At 39.8% G+C, this 22,069-nt stretch overlaps 1 protein-coding gene across 3 annotated transcripts in view; it reads left to right on the top strand.

The window, feature by feature from the left end:
• Nucleotides 1-22,069, top strand: part of SYNE1 (spectrin repeat containing nuclear envelope protein 1) — a 2,173,401-nt gene that overhangs the window by 1,815,023 nt on the left and 336,309 nt on the right. The window lies entirely within an intron of this gene.

The raw sequence follows: 22,069 nt of genomic DNA, 5'->3' as shown, positions 1-22,069 counted from the left end.
TATAATGGATGTTTAATTTTGTAAACATTTTGAAATAAAATAATAATTTAATAATGAGAAATATTTGATCTTTATCTTTGCTTGTCAGCATAAAAAACACAATGAGCAGCATTGTATAGCATTCCAGTTCCACTGGGGTCTTATTCCATAAGTAATGGCCAAGCCCTCTCCTCCTGCACTGAGGAGTCACTGCTTAATGGTGTTTCCTAACCCTGTCTCCACTATCTATCTCTGTAATCTAAAAGCTATGATCGTGGCAATATATACAGAAATACAGCCATACAAAAAAGAGCAAGTATTCACAGTTCTTAATTTTCACTCTTGTTTCCCAGTTGCAGTGCCTTCTGTGGAAAACCTGCATGTCCTCATGGGCTGAGTTATCTGGTTGTCAGACACTTACAGAAAGCATGATGTCAAGTGAATTCTTAGTCCTATAAATTGTCTGTAGTTATGTATATGGTGTACAAATGCATGCGTGTTTGTGTATGTATGTGCTTGCATCCCATACGTGTGTGTGTGTGTGTGTGTGTGTGTGTGTGTGTGTGTGTGTATGCTTGCATCCCATGATGCAGTGACATCTTATCCAAGACATGGTCTCTTGCATTTGCTATGCTGGCCAAGATGGAATCCAATTCCTATTTGACCCAAGTATGATAAAGCAGGTATTGGAAAATGAATAATGAAATATTGCTGATGTCATCATCTATAATGCTTTGAATGCTGAGTTGCCTTTCAGGAGATATGGTCTTTTGAAGACCTCACTAAATGCTTAAGAGCCCATAACTGGATTTGTACTGTTGTTTGGTTAAAACTGACTTTCTCCCAAGGATGGAAGGTACTTAGACAACCCAATAAAGACCAGAATGGGTGGTGTGTTAACCCTGGTGAAAGCCAAACATCTATGTTAGAGTAGGAAAAGAAGCAATCACCCTTGTTTTGCTACAGTTGGATATTATCGGCTACCGTGACCAGAATGTTGTGCTGTCATTATTGCAGCAGAACATTCTGAGCATGTACATAACTGAATCATGTTTCCAGCTAATGATTCTCCATAATCTAGCCTTCATGTTTTTTCTGTACCACCTACTTCCCAGGCTGGTCATTCATCTGAGCACTGCTGCCTCTTTGTGACTCAGAGAAGCACATGAACACTTGATTATCTTATACCTTAATCTTTGGTAAATTCCACATCCATTCGGACTTGTGCTGAGGCCTCCTTATAAGAATAGAAAGTACCAGCACTACCATTGCAGGGATAGTACAACCTCTTCTACCCATTTATATAACCTTTGAGAACATTGGACACTGCTGAGTTTCTCTTTATTGTGAACATAGTTAATGCCCTTCTTCAGAGCCTGTAAATTTTTCTATCTTTCTTGGTCTTTGTATTTCCTGATTCCTTCTGTAATTTCTGTCAGTAGAGGAGAAAAGGACAGGGATAACAATAATAGTTTGGACCACAGATAACCCTCAAGTTGTTTTTCTCTAAGCAGAATTTATATGCTTATGATAATTTAGCTAAAAAGCACAAAAAAACAACATAGTTAAAAGTATGCATATTGTAATGCAGCATGCCAGATACATAAATGTATTGACACCCCCATGCCAAAACTACTAGTATGTTTACACTGCTTGCAGATCAGATCAAGGTTCATGCTATAGTTGGTGAAAGTCTGAGACTGTATTACAAGCAAATGATCTGAGTGTTTTCTAGGGTATCAGATTACAAACCAAGAGCCACACCAACACTGCCTATGTTGACTCTGTTGGAGTGTGGCATGAAACAAAAAACTGCCACAAGTTTCAGCTACTCAAAGCTGCTACCTGGAAAAGCTTTCAGCCTACTGGAATCCAAAAAGGTAGTGTCCATCAAGATATACTCAGATGTAGCCCATCTTAAAGGTCTCCCACACAGTCACGGGCCTAGGCCAAATTGTTATCCCATGGAATAGCCTGCAAAGAGCAGATCAAAGCCTGTCTCTTCTTCAGTAAGTCCACTGTTAAGGCAGTCACCTAGTCTCTGCAAATGCTGACTTCATCCTTGATTAGTGAAGTCCTGAGCCCATGCTGATTTTCATTTTCTGCAGCGGGTGAGAGGATAGGGAGCAGTGTTCCTTTACCCTAGGATGGGGAAGTGTTTGCCTGTATCCTTTGCTCTGCTTTTCTCTAAAACCTGCTGTGAGACTACAAAAGATAAGTGCTTACTTTCAATTGGTTTCTGCACTTCTGAGTAAAATAATATTTGCTACATATCTGTTTAAACCATGCAATGTTTTTTTTAGGCTTGTTCTGATCCTGTATCCCCACCCATCTGTCCAACTGTTGTGGTTTTAAGCTTGGTGGCTCTTGAGTTGCCCTATAAATTTGATATTGGACACTCCTCCCACTTATATTGCATCAGCTCATTCTACCGAGTACAGTGTGATCAGTTGTGAAGACCCACCCCCTTTAGCTTCTTAACCTTCATTATGTTCTGTCTGCTCACTATCTACTTACAGAGTTGTGCCTCTTCCTACTTTATTTTGCTACATGTGATTAGGTGTTCAACTGCATTTAGTTTGCTGGATTTGATACCGACTGTCAGTAGCCTGATTAAATTAATGACAGTATTCTACTGAATTGCTGCTTTATTTGAGCTGTTTTTCTGTTGTGATTGTGAGCTAATTTATCACATTTCCATTGTTTTAAAGCAATTTGCTGATTAACTGCATTTCATTACTGTTTAACTGTATTTCTTTGCTATTTACTGGAATTTATTATTGTTTAACTGTTTTACTGCATTTCATTACTGTTTAACTGTTTTTTTTCATACTGCGAGTACTGCTTTTCTCTGTAAGTGGTTAGTCTGTGCTTTTTTGTGAGTTTTACTGTGTTCTTACCCCAAAATTGAGTAGCATAATCTGTATACAAGGTTTGCTGCATCCAGAGCTGTTTGTTTTGCCTTCTCTGTTTCTGGAAGCCATCTTGTGTTTTCTTTCTGTGTTTCTGGCAGCCATGTTGTGTTGGTTGGGGCCTATCTCCTCTGCTAGTGAGAGTAGCAGTGCTGCCTGGACTTTCTCTGGCACAGGCTGGTAAAGAAAGCAGGGACTAGGCAGGACTGGCTAGATTTCTGTGTTATTAGGACCTTTATTTTTTTTTTGTGGTATTTAAACCCCATATTTGAGCTTGTTTGCACATCGTGCACCACAGCTGCAATGTTGTTAACCCATTGCGAGGTGTTCCATCTACAAATTTTCCATTAGTAGCACTTGAGTGATCACCTGGTAGTACTCCTCTTAGACCTTCCACCCTTTAACCCCTTAGCTCTCTCTGGCCTCTCTCCCTCAGATTCTGACAAATATGGATGGAAAATTTCCTATGGTTTCTCTTGCCAGTCTGGTTAATAAGGACGTCCTGAGACAGTGTAGCAACTGCCGCATGTACACAGACAGCCCGCTATTACTACCACCTAGGAACACAATTTGTGAGAGATGCAATTACATTAAGAACCTAGAGTCTATGCTGTCTCCCTCACATGCCAGAATATCTGGCACTGAGAAGGTTGTCAACACAAACACCACACCTCAGACATCACCCACACTTACACAACACATACCCACATATGCAGAGGTCCTCAACAAAATAATACCCAAACAAAAGAGACCTCCGAGGCAAAAGCACACATGAACTCCACTGTTCACCACAGCACACACCACACATAGTCCACACACCTGTGACTCACAGCCACTAAGGTCTAAACATAAACCCAACATATTAGTCATAGAAGACTCCATTGTGAGACACACATATGTGCCCCTCACAAGGCTGGATAAGCCAAAAGTCACAGTTAGTTGTTTGTCAGGTGCCAGAATCCACCATATCACTCATGCTCTGAAGTCTTTCAACAACAGGTACTGTTATGACTCTGTCATACTTCATGTTGGCGTGAATCATTTGAGATGTACCTCTATGGACTATGTGAAGAAAGACATGATCGAGCTGACTGAATGTGTGTCCCAGGCAGGAATGTTCCTAGCCTTAAGCAACATTTTACCATCACCCAGAATGATGCCTCAATACGAACAGAAAATGATTGACTTTAACAATTGGCTTAGTTTCTGGTGTCACTCCAAGGGGATCCAGTACCTGATACCCTGGGAAGACATGATTTATAGACCACGATGCATTACCAGACATGGCCTGCATCTGTCTCCCTTGGGCTTCAGGCTTCTGGCAAAGGCTCTTGTCTCGCTATAGTGCCTTTTTAGGCAATGCCATGAAGTCAAAACTACCAACATGAAAATTTCATCAAAACATAAATTAAAGGTCATGCTAGTAAATGCTAGGAGTCTAAATATGAAACTGTACTCATTGGAAATATTCTTAACCCTGAAAGATTCTGACATTTGTGCAGTCGCAGAAACCTGGTTCAAAGCTGCAGAGAGCACCCCAGCCATACCAGGTTACTCATCCTGTCATACATTCAGACCCCAAACCGTGGGCAGCAAAGGAAAAGGAGGTGGAGTTTCAATATATAATAAAGACATACACACCTCCAGGCTGGTCAAACAGTATGACACAAAGGAGATACTCCAGGTGCAGTTAACCATTGACAAGACTCCCTATTCAAATCATAGCAAGCTACAGGCCCCCAACTCTGACTCAAGATGCCCAGTCCATCTACCTGGACCTCTTTGAATCTATCAAGATTCAGCCCTTAAACCTGACCCTGGGCAACTTCAATTATCCAACCATAGCTTGGAAGAACTACTCATGCCAAAACACAGATGCCCAGGGATTCCTTGATTTCATCAATGCAAATGCCTTGGACCAGCTGGTCGACACCCCCACAAGAGGTGATAATATCTTGGACTTGGTGTTAACCAACATGGGTAACCACTGCAGCATCCCTAGTGTCATCCTCTCTGGTAAGACCTGACCACAAAGTGGTCGCTTTCGAAGTCACCATCTCCAACCCCCCCACCCCCACCCAGCTAAGGTCAAACAAAAAACTTTTCCAAAGCTGATTACAGCCTCCTGACGGAACATATAAACAGCTCCACAGCCCCCTCCCCTCCATAGGAACTGGCACATATGTCCAAACCTACACCAAAGTACTATACGAGCATTTATATAGCTGCATGGAATCAGGAATACCAGACAGGACAAAGTCATCTTCCGCAAGGAAGAGTAAAGCTGTCTGGTGGACATCTGCAATAAATAAACTCTATAATAAAAGGAAAAAATTGCTGTCCTGAACCAAGAAGGAGCAGGTGCCTAATTGGAAGCAATCTGTTCTTAGCCTGAACTTGCAAATAAGATCACTAGTGAAATCCTCCAAAGCAAACTTTGAGTTCAAACTAGCCACATCTATTAAAGACAGTCATAAGGCCTTGTGTGTCCGCAGTCTCAAAGAAAGCATTCAGATCTGTTCAGAACTGTTGGTCACGGACACCACATACACAAACACCATAGATATAGCCAATCTGCTGGCAGACAGTTTCTGTCCCTCCCATCAGTAAATCAGGACATCTCCAACAACCCCCCCATCCCTTATCTCTAGAGAGCAAGTCATCACTTCCCTCTCAAAGGCCAAAAATATATCCTCCATGGGAACTGATAACATACCAAGCTGCATCCTACATGAACTCAGGCAGGAACTTGCAGCACCATTAAGTACCCTATTCAACCAAAGCCGGAGTACTGGCTTCATCCCAGCCAAGTTGAGGACAGCCACTGTCATCCCTTTGCACGAAGGTGGAGCATCCACCAATCCAGGAAATCATAGACCCATCAGCCTAACTAACCTGATCTGCAAGGCTATGGAATGGATTATCATGGACCTCATCAACAAGGACATTGGCAACCTCCAAACACTTGATCCCACACAGTTTGTTTTTGTCAAGGGGAAGTCATGCCTGTTAAATTTGGTTTGACGTCTTTGAGATAGTCACCAAAGCCATGGGCGAGGGGAAGATGGTGCACACCAACTACCTTGACCTGGCCAAAGCCTTCAATACTATTCCCCACTCAGGTATAATAGATAAACTCTCTCAACTAGGCATCAATCCATATATTACAAGGTGGGTAGCAAACTGGCTTATTGATAGAACCCATCTAATCAAAATAGGGGAAGCCACCCCAAGCAGTAGACCTGTAACATGCAGTTTACCCCAGGGATCAGTCTTGGGGCCTCTGTTGTTTGGGATATACTTTTCTGAGGTGCAGGCCAAAACCAGTGGGCTATGGCTGTCCAAGTTTGCAGATGACTGCAAGCTGGGCACTGTCATCAATTCCCCTAGTGATGTGGACATCCTCCAAGAGGGTCTCACCCAAACAAATGACTGGTGCCAGAAACATGGCCTCAAACTGAATGATCATCATCCCCTTTGGGGAGATTGACGTCCCCACAAATTATCACAGTAATAACAAGGTCTTAAGCATGCAATCAGTCATGAGGGACTTGGGTACACAGGTTGATAGCAAACTGACTTTTGACCACCATATTGCTTCCATTGTACAGAAAGCTTTCTACATGGCCCACCTCATTAGTAAGGGTATCTCATCCAGAGACAAAGAGGTCATAACATCCCTGTATTCTTCCCTTATAAGACCCATTATTGAGTGCAATGCCCCTTTCAACATGTACCTCAAAAAGCACATGCATCTGGAGACACCACATAGATTCCTCACTTGGAGAATCCAGGGCCTCAAACATCTACCCTACACAGATAGACTAAAAGCCCTGTCCCTGTACTCAGTCTCATACAGACTCCTCAGAGGTGACCTCCATCTGGCATATAAAGCAATCTCAGACCTGCTGCATATCCACAAGTCAAGCTCCACTCGAGTAACTCACACGCACGGCCTCAACCTGGTCTGTGACATCAACAGGACTTGTTGGTGGGACAGATTTGTGTCCGAGAGACTCCACCTTCTGTGGAATAGTCTCCTTCTCCACGTCAAGCAGAGTACCTTATATACCCTTTTTAAGCACAACCTGTATAACTGGATGGGGAACAGAAAATACACCCCCTGGGAATTTCACCTGTGTCCCTGCTGGACAGGGGCATCAGGTGCTGAATTGTTGGAACATGGGCTAAATTCTTGGCTAGGCTTGCAAGGGCCTCAGGGTCAATAGCCCAGTAACTTGCTATGAGCTGTGATCCTATCCTGGGATGGGGAGGTGTGTACCTGTATCCTAGGATGGGGAGGCATGTGCCTGTATCCTGCTTTGGAGGCTGCATCCTCCCTAGCTGGCAAAACACAACCTCAGGTTGATTGGTTGGAGATCCAGGCTGACCAGTCTGATCCCACAGAGTGTACCTTTGAGCTAAAAAAAAAAAATGATCAACAGAACTCAAGTTAAGGGACTACACTTTTAGAACTCCCACCAGGAGCAACAAATACAGCTGGTCCTGACTGAGGAGGTTCCTCTGGACTGTCCTTTGCCATGGCTGAAATCTCAGTGCTTAGATCTCAAACAAATATTTGATATCAAATGGGAATATGAGTTGCTATTGCATGGACATGCCCTAAGGGAATATGGTGTGAAGCCTGTTCTGTGACAGACATAGGCTTGTGCCATAAAGCCAGTGGCTTCCTCTCACCCCTGTTTTTATGTGTTTCAGTGGTACACTCACGCTTGCAAGAATCCATGCAGAAGCTCACACCTATAGGTAGTGGAAGGAGTGGCAATTCCTTTCAGCTGAATTTCTTTAAGGAGTCAGAGGACTTGGAGGTCATTGTCTTCAAGTCAGATAGCAATGATAAGTACATCTGTCTCACACACATCCCCACTGAATTACCTCCTCCTTTGAAGAGGCCTTAAGAATTATGAGTGACCGTTTTGTCTGCTTTCAAGCATCACTCCTATCCAAGTGGAAATAACTTACAGTGTGTCTGAAAAAGAAGTCAGAGGAGTTGTGTCACCTACCCATGAAGCCAGCTACTAAGGATGCTATTTAAATAGACTGGTGGCACTTTGACTCTGCACATTAACTGTACAAAGACAAACACTGTCTAAAAACTTCTTCTTGTGTGGCTATCACTCTTCACTAAGCATTTTTGCACTTACTTATTTACAATCTGTTTAGTCTAACGTAGGTCCCAGAAAGCACAATACATTTTATCTTGCCACCTTAAAAAGTTCCAAAGCTCTGCATGAGTGTAGCAATAGAGAGCACGTGTTTATTTTCTGCCACACTAGGGCTTAGGCTTCAACTGTTCTTCTCATATGTCTAAGTTGTAGACCCATTTGGTAAAGTAGGCTAATAAGACAGCTTAAGGATCCTCCTGAGTCTAGGCTAAAAAAGGAGTTTATAAATACTGTCAGTGGCATCTAAACTGAGTTTACATATTCACCCTATAACTGATTGTATGGAAACTCGGGCTGTGGTCACATGGTCATGTGTATCTGCAAAGGGTGGCATGGCTAAAGTCTTCCTCCTCACTAAAGGAAGAACTCAGGAACAATATCCTGGATGGTTATGTTAGGTATATATATATATATATATATATATATATATATATATATATATATATATATATAAATATATATTGTTGTGTCTTTCGGCTTATCACAGTTAGGGGTCACCACAGTGGAACTCCGGTCCCCTAATGTTTGGTAGTGGATTTTTACATGCCGAGTTACCAGCCCTGATGCACAACCTTCAATGAAGGCATGCCCATTCACGCATGCCTCCACACAGAAGACGCTCTAGCTGAGAATCGAACGGGACAACGTCTTACTGTGAGACGACAACGCTACCACAGCACCACTACCGCAGGTCCTATAGATATAGATATATATATATATATATATATATATATATATATATATGGATAGCAACAACTAATATGTGTGTGTATAATATATTTCAGTTATGTGTAATAAATAATATGTTGGCCGCAGTGATTTCTGGTGAACACTTATGGTAATATTGTTAATGTGATTTCCTGTTCCTTCTGCAGTGTGTGTTTCCTGACATTAAAAAAAATAAATAAAAGTACCTCGGTTTAGACTGCAATCAGGCTGTAAACATCTATTTTTCTATGCCCAGAAGAAGTTTTTCTAACAAGCTATGGGCCCAGAAACCCAAACACCCTGGCACCTAGATACAACCAGCTACAGCAAAGATGCAAAAAAAAAAAAATAAAACAATAAAAAGTAAAATAACAAAAGATAAAAATTCAACATAGAACGACAGAAAAAGTAAGGACAAAAATGATAAAGATGGCTACCGACCCGTCAGTAAAGCTTTCAGTAACGAATCTGACGAACCAGAACTACCAGTTTTGGAAATTCAAGATGAGGATACTTCTAATAAAAGAAGGTTCATGGAAATGTGTAAATGAAGTCAAACTGGCAGAACCCATGAGTAGCTAGAAAAGGAACAAAAAGCTCAGAGCACGATCTCCCTTTGCATAGAGGATGATCAAATTATACATATATGCAACTGTGGAACCGCTAAAGAAGTGTGGGAAGAACTGCAAAAGGTACTTGAAAGAGCTAATATCAGCAATAAACTTTACTTAATTAGAAAACTATATCAAGCCAAGCTGATGAAAGACCAGGATATGCAAGGTTATATAAGGCATACCTTCAAATTGGTTGAAAGACTGTGAGGTACTGGGGAAGATATAAAATACTTTCACATTGCAGCACTTTTACTTAGTTGTCTACCTGAAAGTTATAAGGCCCATATTACAACACTTGATGCACGTCCAGATGATAAACTAATATTAAAGTATGTTAATGGCAATCTTGTGAATGAATACAAGTGCAAGACAGAAAGCATAAATAGTGAAACGTATGTCCAGTATAGAGGCTGCTTTAAAGACAAAAAACAGAAAACAGTAATATGCAGCTAGAAACACGTAAATGCTTTGTGTTTAACAAAGCAAAACACTTAAAGGCAGATTGCAGAATCTGGAAAGTTGAATGCAAAAGAAAGTTAAATCACAACGAGCTAAGAATGTCAAAGAAACAGATGTCACTTCAGATACTGAGTATGCATTTGAGTCCAAATGTGGCACCTCATCTGTGCAGGCATGGTGTGTTGACTCCGGAGCTACAAGTCACATGTCCAATGACAGAAATTTCTTCACACAACTTGATCAAAGCAAAACAAAAAAAAATCACCACAGCTCATGGGCAGGTAATAAATTCAGAAGGAATCAGTGACAGTTTTATTTACTGCCATATTTCTCAGAATATCACTAGAAGGATAAATATGAGAAATGTTCTGTATCTTCCTGATCGTGAAAGTAACATATTGTCAGTGAAGAAGCTTACAAACCAAGGCAACATAATGACGTTCCAATGTGACAGTTGTGTCATCACAAAAGGAGATTGCTTAATCACAAAGGCAAAAATCACAGATGAACTGTATCAGCTGAATTGCAGTGACATGATTAATGCAGCCAAAGAGGAAAAACATTCAATCTGCATTCACACTCGGCACAGACATATTGGGCACAGAGGTCCTGACACAATAAAAAAAATAGTTGAGGGTAACTATGCAAGTGGTGTAAAAATTAGCCAGTGTAATCAAATAATGAAATCTACCAGCTGCATTAAGGGAAAAATGACAAGAAAGCCTTTTCCAAAGCAGAGCAACAGCAGAGCTCAAAAGCGTCTGGATTTAATTCATTCAGATCTTTGCAGCCCAATGAAAAACATGACTCCAGGAAAGAAGAGGTATTTTCTTAGTTTCATTGATGATTACTCCAGGTACACCACATTGTGCCTGTTGCAAGATAAGGATGAAGTGCCAGCAAAGTTAGAACAGTATCTAGTTCAAGTAAGTAATAAATATGGCAGAATATCCAGAGTGCTACGTGAAGACAATGGGTCTGAATATACGAGTGGCACAACACAAGCCATTCTTAGAAAACATGGAATTATGTTCCAGACCACTGTACCATATAACCCAGAACAAAACGGGATTACAGAAAGAATGAATCAGATTCTCTGTGAGAGGGGAAGGAGTGTGCTTTTCGATGCTGATATGCCAATTGCATACTGCAGAGAGGCTATCATGACTGTATGCCATCTCCAAAATCAGTTGCCAGGAAAAACAGCAGAGAAAACTCCATATGAGCAAGAGAAAAGAAAGACACCAGATTTGAGACACATCAAAATTTTTGGAAGTAAAACCTATGTGTACATTCGAAAGGGAAAATGTACAAATTGGGATCCATGTGCAAAGGAAGGTGTACTTGTGCATTACAGTGAGTCTTAAAAAGGATACAGAATTCTACATCTAGACACTAACAAGGTAACAGTTAGCAGAAGTGTGATTATTAATGAAAGGTCTGTGTGTTCAAAGTTTCAGGAACTGACACAAACTGTTAGTCTGAGGAACTGAGGAAAAATCCACATCCGTGTCACAAGAAAAACAAGAACAAAGCTAAATAGAAATAGAAAATATTGCAGACAATTCAAAAACTGATAAAGAAGATGCTGCACCATGAGTGACTTCACTCAGGAAATCAACAAGAAGCAATAAAGGTATTCCACCTGAACATTTGTCTTACATGGCTCACACAGTAGTTCAGGCTGAGCCAGGTTCATGGGAAGAGATGGAAAAACTACCACCACATGAGAAGCAGATTTGGTTTAATGTTGCTGATGAAGAGATGACATCACTCGAACTCCAGACATGGACACTTTCAGAGCTACCGCAAGGTAAACATGTAAATGTGTTTTTAAAGTGAAATGTGACTCTGAAGGGAAAGTCTGTAGGTACAAGAGAAGGTTAGTAGCAAAAGGATACTCAACAATTTGGCGAAGACTTCAATGCTACTTTTGCTTCAGTTGCCAGATAAAGTACTTTCAGAACTCTGACAGTGGCGGCTTTGCAGAAAATGATTATGAAACATCATGATATCAAGACAGCTTTTCTTAAAGGAGATATAGAAGAGGAAATATACACATCACAGCCAGAAGGATATGTGTGGAAAGTGGAGAAGAGCATCTTGTTTGCAAACTGTAAGACTCTCTGTATGGTCTTAAACAAGTGGCTCGAACATGGAACCCAAAACTAAACAGAGTTCTGCTAGATGAGGGATTCATGTGAAGCAAAGCCAATCCATGCCTATACTCTAAATGTATAGATGCTGAGTGGAAGTATCTGTTAGTCTGTGTGGATGACTTGATTATTGCTTGCAAAAGGAATGATGAATTTGCAAAGTTAATAACAGTACTCAGTCAGCACTTTGAGACTAAAGATCTTGGTGAAGTGACATACTACCTAGGAATTAACATTCGGAGTGAGGAGGTCGGCAGTTTTCTGTTGAACCAGAGTGCAAAAACGATTCAGTTCTTCAACAGTTCAACATGGCTGAGTTTAAAGGAGTAAGCACGCCCAAAGTGGAAGGAAAGGAAGATCTTTTACCATCTAATGTCTGATGAGCAGTACAGACAATAAGTGGGGACACTTCTGTATATTGTAACCACTACACTTCCAGACATTGCAGCAGCCATTTCTCATCTCTGCAGGCATGTAAGTGAACCACATCAAAGAGACTGGAATTCAATAACAAAAAGTTATGCGGTATCTCAAAGACACAAAAAACTTGAGTTTAAAGTTGTCAGCAATTGGTGACTTAAACCTCACAGGATATGTGGAATTTCATTCAGTGGGTGACCTCACCACATGCAAATCTACAAGCAGTCACGTGTTCAAATTAGGAAACAGTCTTATATCCTGGTCCAGCAAGAAACAGATCTCAGTGGCGTTGTCTTCTACAGAGGCAGAAGATATCTCTGCTGCCTTTGCCAGTCAGGAAGCCATTTGGTTGCAGCAGTTATTTGAAGATCCTGGAGAACCAGTGTCCCAGTTATTGGTCTTATATGAGGAGAATCAGGGGATGCATTTAGCTTGCAACCAGTGAGAAAATCAATGCAACAACCAACCATATTGAGACACCATTACATTCATGACTTGGTTGAACAACAAGTGTCTATGCTTTCATATTATGAAACTGATAAAATGATTGCTGATTGTATGACAAATCCACTCACAGTACACACGTTTGTAGATTTTAGATCACAAATGAGGTTGACTTAAGTAGTAGTTGTTGAGTGGGGGTGTTAGACATATAGTAACAACTAGTGTGTGTGTGTGTGTGTGTGTGTGTGTGTGTGTGTGTGTGTGTGTGTGTGTGTGTGTGTGTGTGTGTGTGTGTGTGTGTAATAATATATTTAGCCACAAGACAGCAGTGTTTTCTGGTGGGCACATATGGTAATATCTTGATGTAATTTCATGTTCCTTCTGCAGTGTGTATTTCATGATGTTAAAAAAAAATGTACCTCAGTTTATACTGAAATCAGGCTGTAAGCATCTATTTGATGTGCCCAGAAGAAGCTTTTCTAACAGTTACTTCTGGAGAAAGTGCTATTTGTTCAGGCTTTTCAGAATGTAGGCCTTTAACATTTTCTGAGTGTAGTAGTATTTTTACTCCAGTCTCTTTTTAGTCCCTAAGGGGATGGACAGCTCCTGTCTCATCCTAAAACTCCACAGCTTCAGTAAGAATATTCAGTGCCTTCAGGACCAGGTGATTATTCTGTGGTGAGAGTCATATTTTTTCTTTGCAAGTGTGTAAGGCATTGTGATTAAAGATATACAGGAAACACATTTTCATTTATTCCCTTGGGGCTTCCCTGGAACTGTCCTTGCAGTGAGTACTCCTCTGGGTTCAGTCCTTCTAGGTCACCATAAACTGAAGGAAGTCCTCTCTGATTCCTGCTCATAGGAATACATTTATAAGTGTAAAGCTGGACATTCTCAAGCATTAGTTACTTCTGGCCTTGATGACAACCCAAGGGGTCATGGCTTTGCTTAGCTGATTGGGAGTGAAGCACAGGGTCTAAATCTGAATTATTCTCATTTTCTGAGCTTTTGGGCTTTCATGATTTCTGTGGGTCTATTTCTACACATGAGGAAGAGGTGTTGCAGTGGACTGTGAAACATTTATCACTGCTGAGCCAGAATATTCTTGGATTTGCTTCTGGTATCAGATCCTGGTACTGGAGTTGTGGACAGTCCTCATCAGCCTCAAGTTGGAGTTTCAGCTCTATAGCTGAAACCATAACATATTCTGGCAACAGATGGATTGCCTGCAGTGTGGTAAAGTTACCCTTACTCCTATATTTTGCAAGTTGGATGAAAAGAGGGTGCCATGTCAGACAGTTGGAGCTATGCGTGGGCTTTGTGGTCATCATATGGTACTTAAGCAAGAGGGTACAAAGTTATACTCCTTGTACAGGATGGTGACTATAATCTGAGAGTGAGCCATAGATGACATCATCACTTTCTGCCCTTCTGATTTGTAGGGAAGTGATTGTGGATTCTGAGTGGCTACTTCAGTCCTGTTTTGCAGTTAAGGATTTTAAGCCTGTGCTTGGTCTGAGCCTTCCAAAAGTGGGGTATTATAGTGAATGAAAAGGTCCTTCTCTTTTTGTCATTGCAGCAGGGCAGGGGTATGTGGCAAGGAGCAGTGGATGCATTCATTGGGATATCTGTTTACTCATTCCCACTGATTCCACATCTTTTCAAAAAGGTCAGAAAAGAGATATCTAGTTGAGGCTTAGACTGATTTGATTTTAGACATTCACATCCCTAACATACCAAAAGCACTCCCAGTTCAAGCCATTGACCTCTTTGAAAGAGGGGCAAAAACTCTCTCTCTGCCTCAGTATCCATCTCCAGATGACTCCTTGATCATGAAGGGTTGCCAGCAAGTGTCTCAGAGGTTACAGAACCTTATAGGAAGTCCTTCTCCCATATAAAATGTTCATATTAACATGAAACAGAATTATTCTTGCATAATGTCCCAACCTCTAATTTCAGTGCCTCCAGAAAATCTAAGAGAAGAGGCCAGTAATTTTCAGATGTTCATCCTTTCACAAAACCCACTATTTTTCTTGATAAATTTAGGAAATACCTGCTCAAGCTTATCTGCGAGTACAATGGCTTATTTTCTAGCATCCACATTTATCAGGGAAATTGGTCTGTAATTGACATAGGCCTGTGCTTTCAGGTGGATTTTTTCCTCCGTTTAGGCAGACCATTGCCAAATAGCACCTGCAAACTGACTGATTGGGGTTTTGCATGTTACTTCTGTATTTGGACAGAGCAGAAGGTGCCCTGTGTCACCCAAATCAATATGTTTGCAGTTGATCTTGACCTGTTTTAGAGAGTTTTATGTTTTGAGTCATCTTTATTATATAGTCAGGGTGCACATGCCAGATACTTTGTGCATAGTGACCTTGCAGAGGTCAGGATTGTGACCCACCATTGATTGATCAAGATGTTAATTAAATGTGGTCTGCATCTCTACCTTCCTTTGAAGAACTTCCAATCCAACTACAGAACTTAAGTTCCATGATCACAAGCTTGCCTTCCACTGCCTTATTCTATGAGCATTTAAGTTTGTGTCTTGGAAAATTAACTTTTTAAGTGACCATTGCCTCAACTCCTTTGTATTCAGAGCTTCAGGTCCTCATGTTAGGGATATTATCTTGTCTTTCACAAGGTCTGCACTTCCTTTTGTAAAGCCTGTACTGTATGCAAGAGGATTACTTCTCTTCCACATTTTCTGATTTCCATCTTGCCATTAACATGTCTGAACTAATCACCTTGACAGTCTATACATTTTGTTGCATAAGAAAATTTGGTCTTAGAGGGGATACAATTAAACCAGTGTGTTGTTTGGTACTTCTTCCAGAGGTATCACCAACTGGTGATTCAGTTACTTGGGACAACTGGACAATTCACTTTCCATGTCTATTCCATATGTACAATGTAAGAACAAAATTAATAGGGCGTTCCTTGCCTGTTGGCAACTATCTAGATTCCTTATACTGAAAGCTATAGTTTCTATTAGAAAAGGCATTTTGTGAACTCAGGTAAAATACGCCACAAATGCATTCTGGAAGAACTGGCATGATCTTCAGATTCTTTTGAACAGAATTTACAGATTTATTCCTCAGTCACTCAAAAGAGAGACCATTGTCCAGATGTGATTTTGTATAACTCTCTACTTTTTTGTCCCTTTTCCCCACTGTCTTGTGTACTTCTATACCTCTTTTTTTTATGACTCCAACAGATTTTCACATATATGGACACTGGACCAGTATAGCCAATAGTAAATGGCTGCATAGCTGTATGCACTTATTATCTCTGTGCCATTAAAGGCTGAGGCACACTTGCAGACACAGCTGCTATAAGTACTACTTTTAGTTGAGATATATTATTCTGAGTTCATGATTTCTGTTCTCATGATAATTTGTTATGTAGCATACTACCACTATGGATTCTCTCCTGTGCTTCTTTGTATCTATTTCTTTTTTTTTCAATATATATTTTTATTATTTTCAGTAACAAATACAAATCAGGAAGAGGCTGACATTTGAATAAATCAGTAATAGTTACACATGTAAAAAAGGAAATACCACCTCTACGTGTAAAAAACTACAGATTCTAAACTTAAGAACTATATACAATATCTACAAAAGTGCTACCATAACTTGTGAGAGTGTAAGGGAGAACAAAAAAATAAGCATAAAGCCAGGTATTAATTCTTTCAGTACTTTGTACGAATTCTTTGTATCTTTGCATCTGTTTCACTGTATGGTTTTGTCTTTTTGGGTAGTTAAACTACTCAGCTTAACCTAGATACATATTTTCTCATTTACATATCCTGAAATACAAGTAGGTGCCCATAATTGCTGCACATTTTCATATGGATATTTATTGCCTCCATTTGTAGCTGTGTAGTGTGCTGTGTGAGGTGTTCCAGAAGTATAGTGAATGTCTATGAGTCCCACTTGTTGTCTGGTTAATTGTGACATTGTATCATAGCTCTCGATCTTTCATTCCAAATATTATTCTAGTAATGTGGAAACAAACAGTCAAAATGTGGAACACTTGCTAACAGCGTCAGCTCACAGTATGGTTAAAATGTACTTCATACTTCAAACATTTCTGTTGATAAATTGATATGATTTCATTTTATTTCCTGTGATATATTTTTTAAGAAACTCTTAATGATGGCTATATAACACACCCTTTCAATGTGAAGCAAGGTAGGCCACCACCATTTGTAAAAAATATTTGCAGATTTTTGCCTCATATTTGTTCTCTTCCTCATAAAAATCTGTGGTTTCTGTATGTTTGTTTTTTCTTACATAGTCAGTAGTGCAGTGGCGCACTGGTAGCATTGTTGCCTGACAGCTACAGGTTCTTTGGTTTGAGTCTTGGCTTGGGTGCCTTGCGTGTGGAATCTGCAAGTCCTCCCATCTTACAAAGATGTGTCTGCAGTGTTTCTCCCTGGGCCTCTGCTGAAAATTGGCTTTTGTTCCAAGTCAGACTTTCCTGGTTAACAAATGTTAAATAAATAAAAATAACAGGCGTTTGAATTTTAGACTTCATATTATTCAGAAAGTATATGGTAACACAAAACCTATTATTCTGACAATTTTCTAAGTTTATAAAATGGGTATTTGAAATTTGTCCCTATTTTTGGGACTTTATCCCCCCATTATTGGCTTCGTCCAGGTTTTATCTGCTAAGGTTGAGAGCTATGGTGAGAACTGAATTTGCTGAATATGTTTGGGGGCTGTATTCCCCCATTATTGACTTTGTTCAGGTATTTTGTGCCAAGAGGTTGACAGCTATGGTGAGAACTGAATTCACTAAATGGTAACCATTTAAGTTTTTCTTCCTGTCTTTCACAAAACAGCTGATTTGGCATAGTGGTATGTTGCTCTGACTGTTTTGTACAAGGTCTTGGGTTTAAGACTTGGCAGTGAAATGTATGGTGGTAACACAGCATTTTATTTTAGCAACTTTCCAACATTATACAAGCAATGTTTAAAATGTGTCCCTGGATTTTGCCCCCCCCCCAAATAAATTTTGGCTTTTTCCAGATTTCTTGTGTTGCAAAGTTCAGAGATACAGTTGAGTGTCAAGGTAGATTTTACAAGGAGCTGAGAGCTGCAGGGGAACAAAAGTTTAGTGCTGCTTATGCTGAGTCGGCTTGCATTGTTAATAGCACAACAGGTAGTGTACTTGCTTTTGATGAAGAAGGCTGTAGGTTCTACTCCCACAGGAGGTAGATGCATTGCTCATATTGTACTATGTTGTAAAGGAGGTTGATGCTGCAGTCCTTTTTGGCAAAGATACCTAGTAATTATGAACCTATCAGTTTGCCATCCATTCCCTATTGCGATATTACTAGCTTATCATTTTATTTAATGCAACATAGGCAATTTATTCATCAAGGGCAACAGGCACTTTATTTGTAGATGAAACCATGACATATAAAGTTGTTTGCTAGCAGCTACCTCTTCATTAGTTTCAGATTTCTTTAATGTGGAATTTAGATTACTTTTACTTCAGAGAGTGTGCATATTTAATGATACTGGTGGACTGGAGAAGTTTGAGGAGACTTTTATGATGGAAATGTTCTGAATTGGGCAGTTTTGTCATTATTGGTGTATGCATTTTGTTTCATTGTTTACTGGAAAAATGTTCAAAACAATAAATTTAAAATGCCCTCTCACAACTGTATTGTATTGTACAAGGAATATAATTTAATACAATCAGGATTGTGTATCAAAGAGCACGTGTATGTTTCGTGTTCAAGGGGCCTATGATTTGAAGACAGCCCAAAGATGATCTTTATCTGCACTGGCAAAATGCATTTTCTTTGAATGTGGGTTTCAGTGCTGTTTCAATGAATGTTAGTTTCAAGGGCAGAGATGTTTTAATGCTAAGTCTGTTTTAATTGTGAGATTACATTGCTTTGTTTAGCAGATATATATTAGTGTTTGTGCTGTAAAATGCAAAATAAAACTTTCAAATAAAATCCAAATAATCGCAGAAGTGAAACAGTATACACATTACAGTGTTTATGGTAAATGTGGGCGAAATAACCAAGGAATGGAACATTGGAATGGCTGCAGGGGGGAGGCTCCATTTGACCATGATTTTGTGAGGGGGGAAGGGCAGCAAACTCAAAGACAGCCCCAGCTGAACTATACCTCTCAAGTGTCCAGATTTTTGCTTCTTATTTTTGTTTTGTTCCTCATAAAATTTGTGGTCTTCTGGCAAATCATTTGGGAATGAAGTCACTAAATAATGACAGACATTGAGTTTCAGACATCATAACCTTCAGAAAAATGCATGCTAAAGCAAGACATGTTATTTTATCAACTGTCTTGACTTTATACAAGAGCAATTTTTAGTACTGTTTGTATATTCCCCCCAATATATTTGGCCTTGTCCAGATTTCCTGCATTAAGAGGTTGAGAGGTACATGCAAATAAATTGTTTTATAGAATTAGGAATATCCAAACCTCTCAACTGTCCTCAATTTTGGCTCAAAATGTTGCTCTCCCCCTAATAATCCCTCTTCAAAATGGCAATTTTGGAAGAAAACATGGAGGGATTACAATTTTATAAATAACTGTAATGATCAGAGTTATAGATTACTTTTATTTCAGAAATGCATGTAGATGATCGTATTTTGTCAGCTGTTCAAGTTAACAGTACTAATGTAAAAAAAGATGTCCCTTCTTTGACAGGTTCCCAGCTGTATTATGTGGCAATTGTATATTTTTGCATCACATTTTTGGTCCGTTTTTCATAAAATTGTGGTTTTCTGGCAAATTAGTGGCAAATCATTAAAGACTGACGTTAGAAAATAATGGCAGATATTTGAGTTTCAGATTTCATACCCTTCAGAAAATTCATACTAATACAAGACCTACTACTAGTCTATTATCTTTCTACGTTTATAAGAGCAATATTTAAAAATTGTTCTTATGTTTGGGCCTGTGTCCCACTTCTATGTATGGCTTTGTCCAGATTTCTTGCTCTGAGATTGAGAGGTATGAGCCATCACCATCAGCCCGAGACATTTCAAATTGTGACATACTTGTTGCACCCCACTCCCCACTGTAGTGGCTTTGGATGTGTCCAAGCAAGGCAAGGAGCAGTTATGCAGTGTAAGTGTGCAGAGTATTCCCCCCATCCAAGGTAGACCACAAGTACGACTGTGGCTTTTTCATCTGTCCTTGATTTTGCAGAATGTTCTGTTTTTTTGTCATATTTTTATACTGTTGATTTATGCTTATTATTATTCAGAAAATGCATGCTATTGCAGTGCCCTGTTGCTCTGTGTTTAAGTAGCAATGCTTTTAATGACCATCAGGTAAACTTGTCAGAGATTGTTAAGATACAAGTAAGCTTTAATAAGCATACTGTTAAAGAATTACCAACATAGAAAGCCTTTTTGTTGTTGCCATGCAGAGAATATTTACATAACTAGATAACATATAAGCCTTAGGTATTGAAATGCATATGACAGTATTTGTAATAAAGGACAGGATTACAGTATTTTCAAAAGCTCATTACATTTGTTGGAGACTTGTAGTCATCTTTGCAGGCTTTACCCATAAACTAAACAAAATTTCAATCTATCATGTGTGGTCCATAACTTGTGCAGTAATCCTTTAAGCAATTTATCTTGAGCTTGTTTCTTGTTTGCTGTTCATTTTTTACTTTGATCATGTCTTCCCTATGAAACAAGTAGATAGTTGTTGTCAGACAGCAGGTCTTTTTTGGATAAGAAACATTTTTACAAATGGGGGTATCACAGAGATTGCTACGTTCGGCATGTTACTTGGTAATTTTATAAAGCTGAATATAAATTATAATTGGAATTGCTTTTGACTAGCATTCCAGTTGTTGTTGTGTCTTTCGACTTTTCCCGGTTAGGGGTCGCCACAGGGGAGCTCCGGTCCGCTAATGATTGGCAGTAGATTTTTACGTGCCGAGTTGCCGGCCCTGACGCACAACCTTCAATGAAGGCACGCCCATTCACGCATGTCTCCACACAGAAGACGCTTTAGCTGAGAATCGAACAGGACAACGTCTTACTGTGAGGCGACAACGCTACCGCAGCACCACCACCGCATTCCAGTAATGTATTTAAAAAGCAATTTATTTTTTCATGCCTCACAACCTTTGTGTTTCCATCTAGATATTAAGTAAGTTGTCATGTAGCCAATGCATTGAAATATTTTTTTTCTTCTACACTGTTGTCTTGATTGGACTCTCGTAATGATGGTTTGGCACCCAGGGCAGCATATTTAATTAAAGTTCCAGTTGTTGTGGTTTTGAGCATAGCTCCACCCCTTTTAGTTGGCCACACCCCTTCCCATTGGCACCACCCGTTCAGCTGTCTCCTGCAGCCCCCTTTAATTTGAAGTCACCAGCCACCACTGGGTAGGACATGGACACTCAGAATGCAGAGGTGTTCTTCATAATGAGGGACAGCTGAGAGGCATGTATTGCATCATAATTAAATGTGAATTTACTGTGTCACTTGACATCGTTTTTCTTAGATAAATTAATTAATAATGCAATGGTAGAAGGTTATTCAAATGAGTCACTTTTCAGTGATATAAGATGAGTTGAGCCTAGCTGCCTGAGCAGCAGATTGATATACCAAACCATAATTAATATAGGTATGAATTCAACAATGATGAAGTGGAAGCAAATGTTTAAAGATAAAAAGGAGAAGAAGTAAGTGGCACAGATTGGTGGAATGCCACTAAATCACTGGTACAGCTTTTGTGAATTATGTTGTGTAGAAAGTGAAAAGGGAATGTACAGATAAGAGTAGAACTTCAAAAGTATGGACACTTGGTGGAGGCAGCTGAGAGAGTAAAGGCTAGGAAAATAAGAAAATGAGTTCAGAACTGGATAGACTGTTTTCAGTCTGAAGTAATAAAATAAGGCATGCGTGGCACAAACTTTGATGTGCGACCTAGAGAAGTTCTAGGGATTATATTGATGACCCCTAAACAGGAGAGAAGTAACTGGTAATATATCTGATAACAGAAGATATGGAGAAGCACTCCAGAGAGGAGATTAAGTACTGAGATATGTACAGATGAACACCTATCTCAAATAAAGCAGCTTCTTGGTAACTATAGGTCCACTTTTGCTACTTTTATGTGTTCTGTTTCTTGTAGTGTATACCAGGACTTGCACAGGCAGCACAGGATAAT

The sequence above is a fragment of the Protopterus annectens genome, chromosome 1.part0 (assembly GCF_019279795.1).
Source record: "Protopterus annectens isolate FY-2018-M chromosome 1.part0, PAN1.0, whole genome shotgun sequence".
NCBI classification, from domain to species: Eukaryota; Metazoa; Chordata; order Ceratodontiformes; family Protopteridae; genus Protopterus; species Protopterus annectens.
Note: the sequence above shows the minus strand (reverse complement) of the source record. Positions and strands in the feature narration are given on the sequence as shown.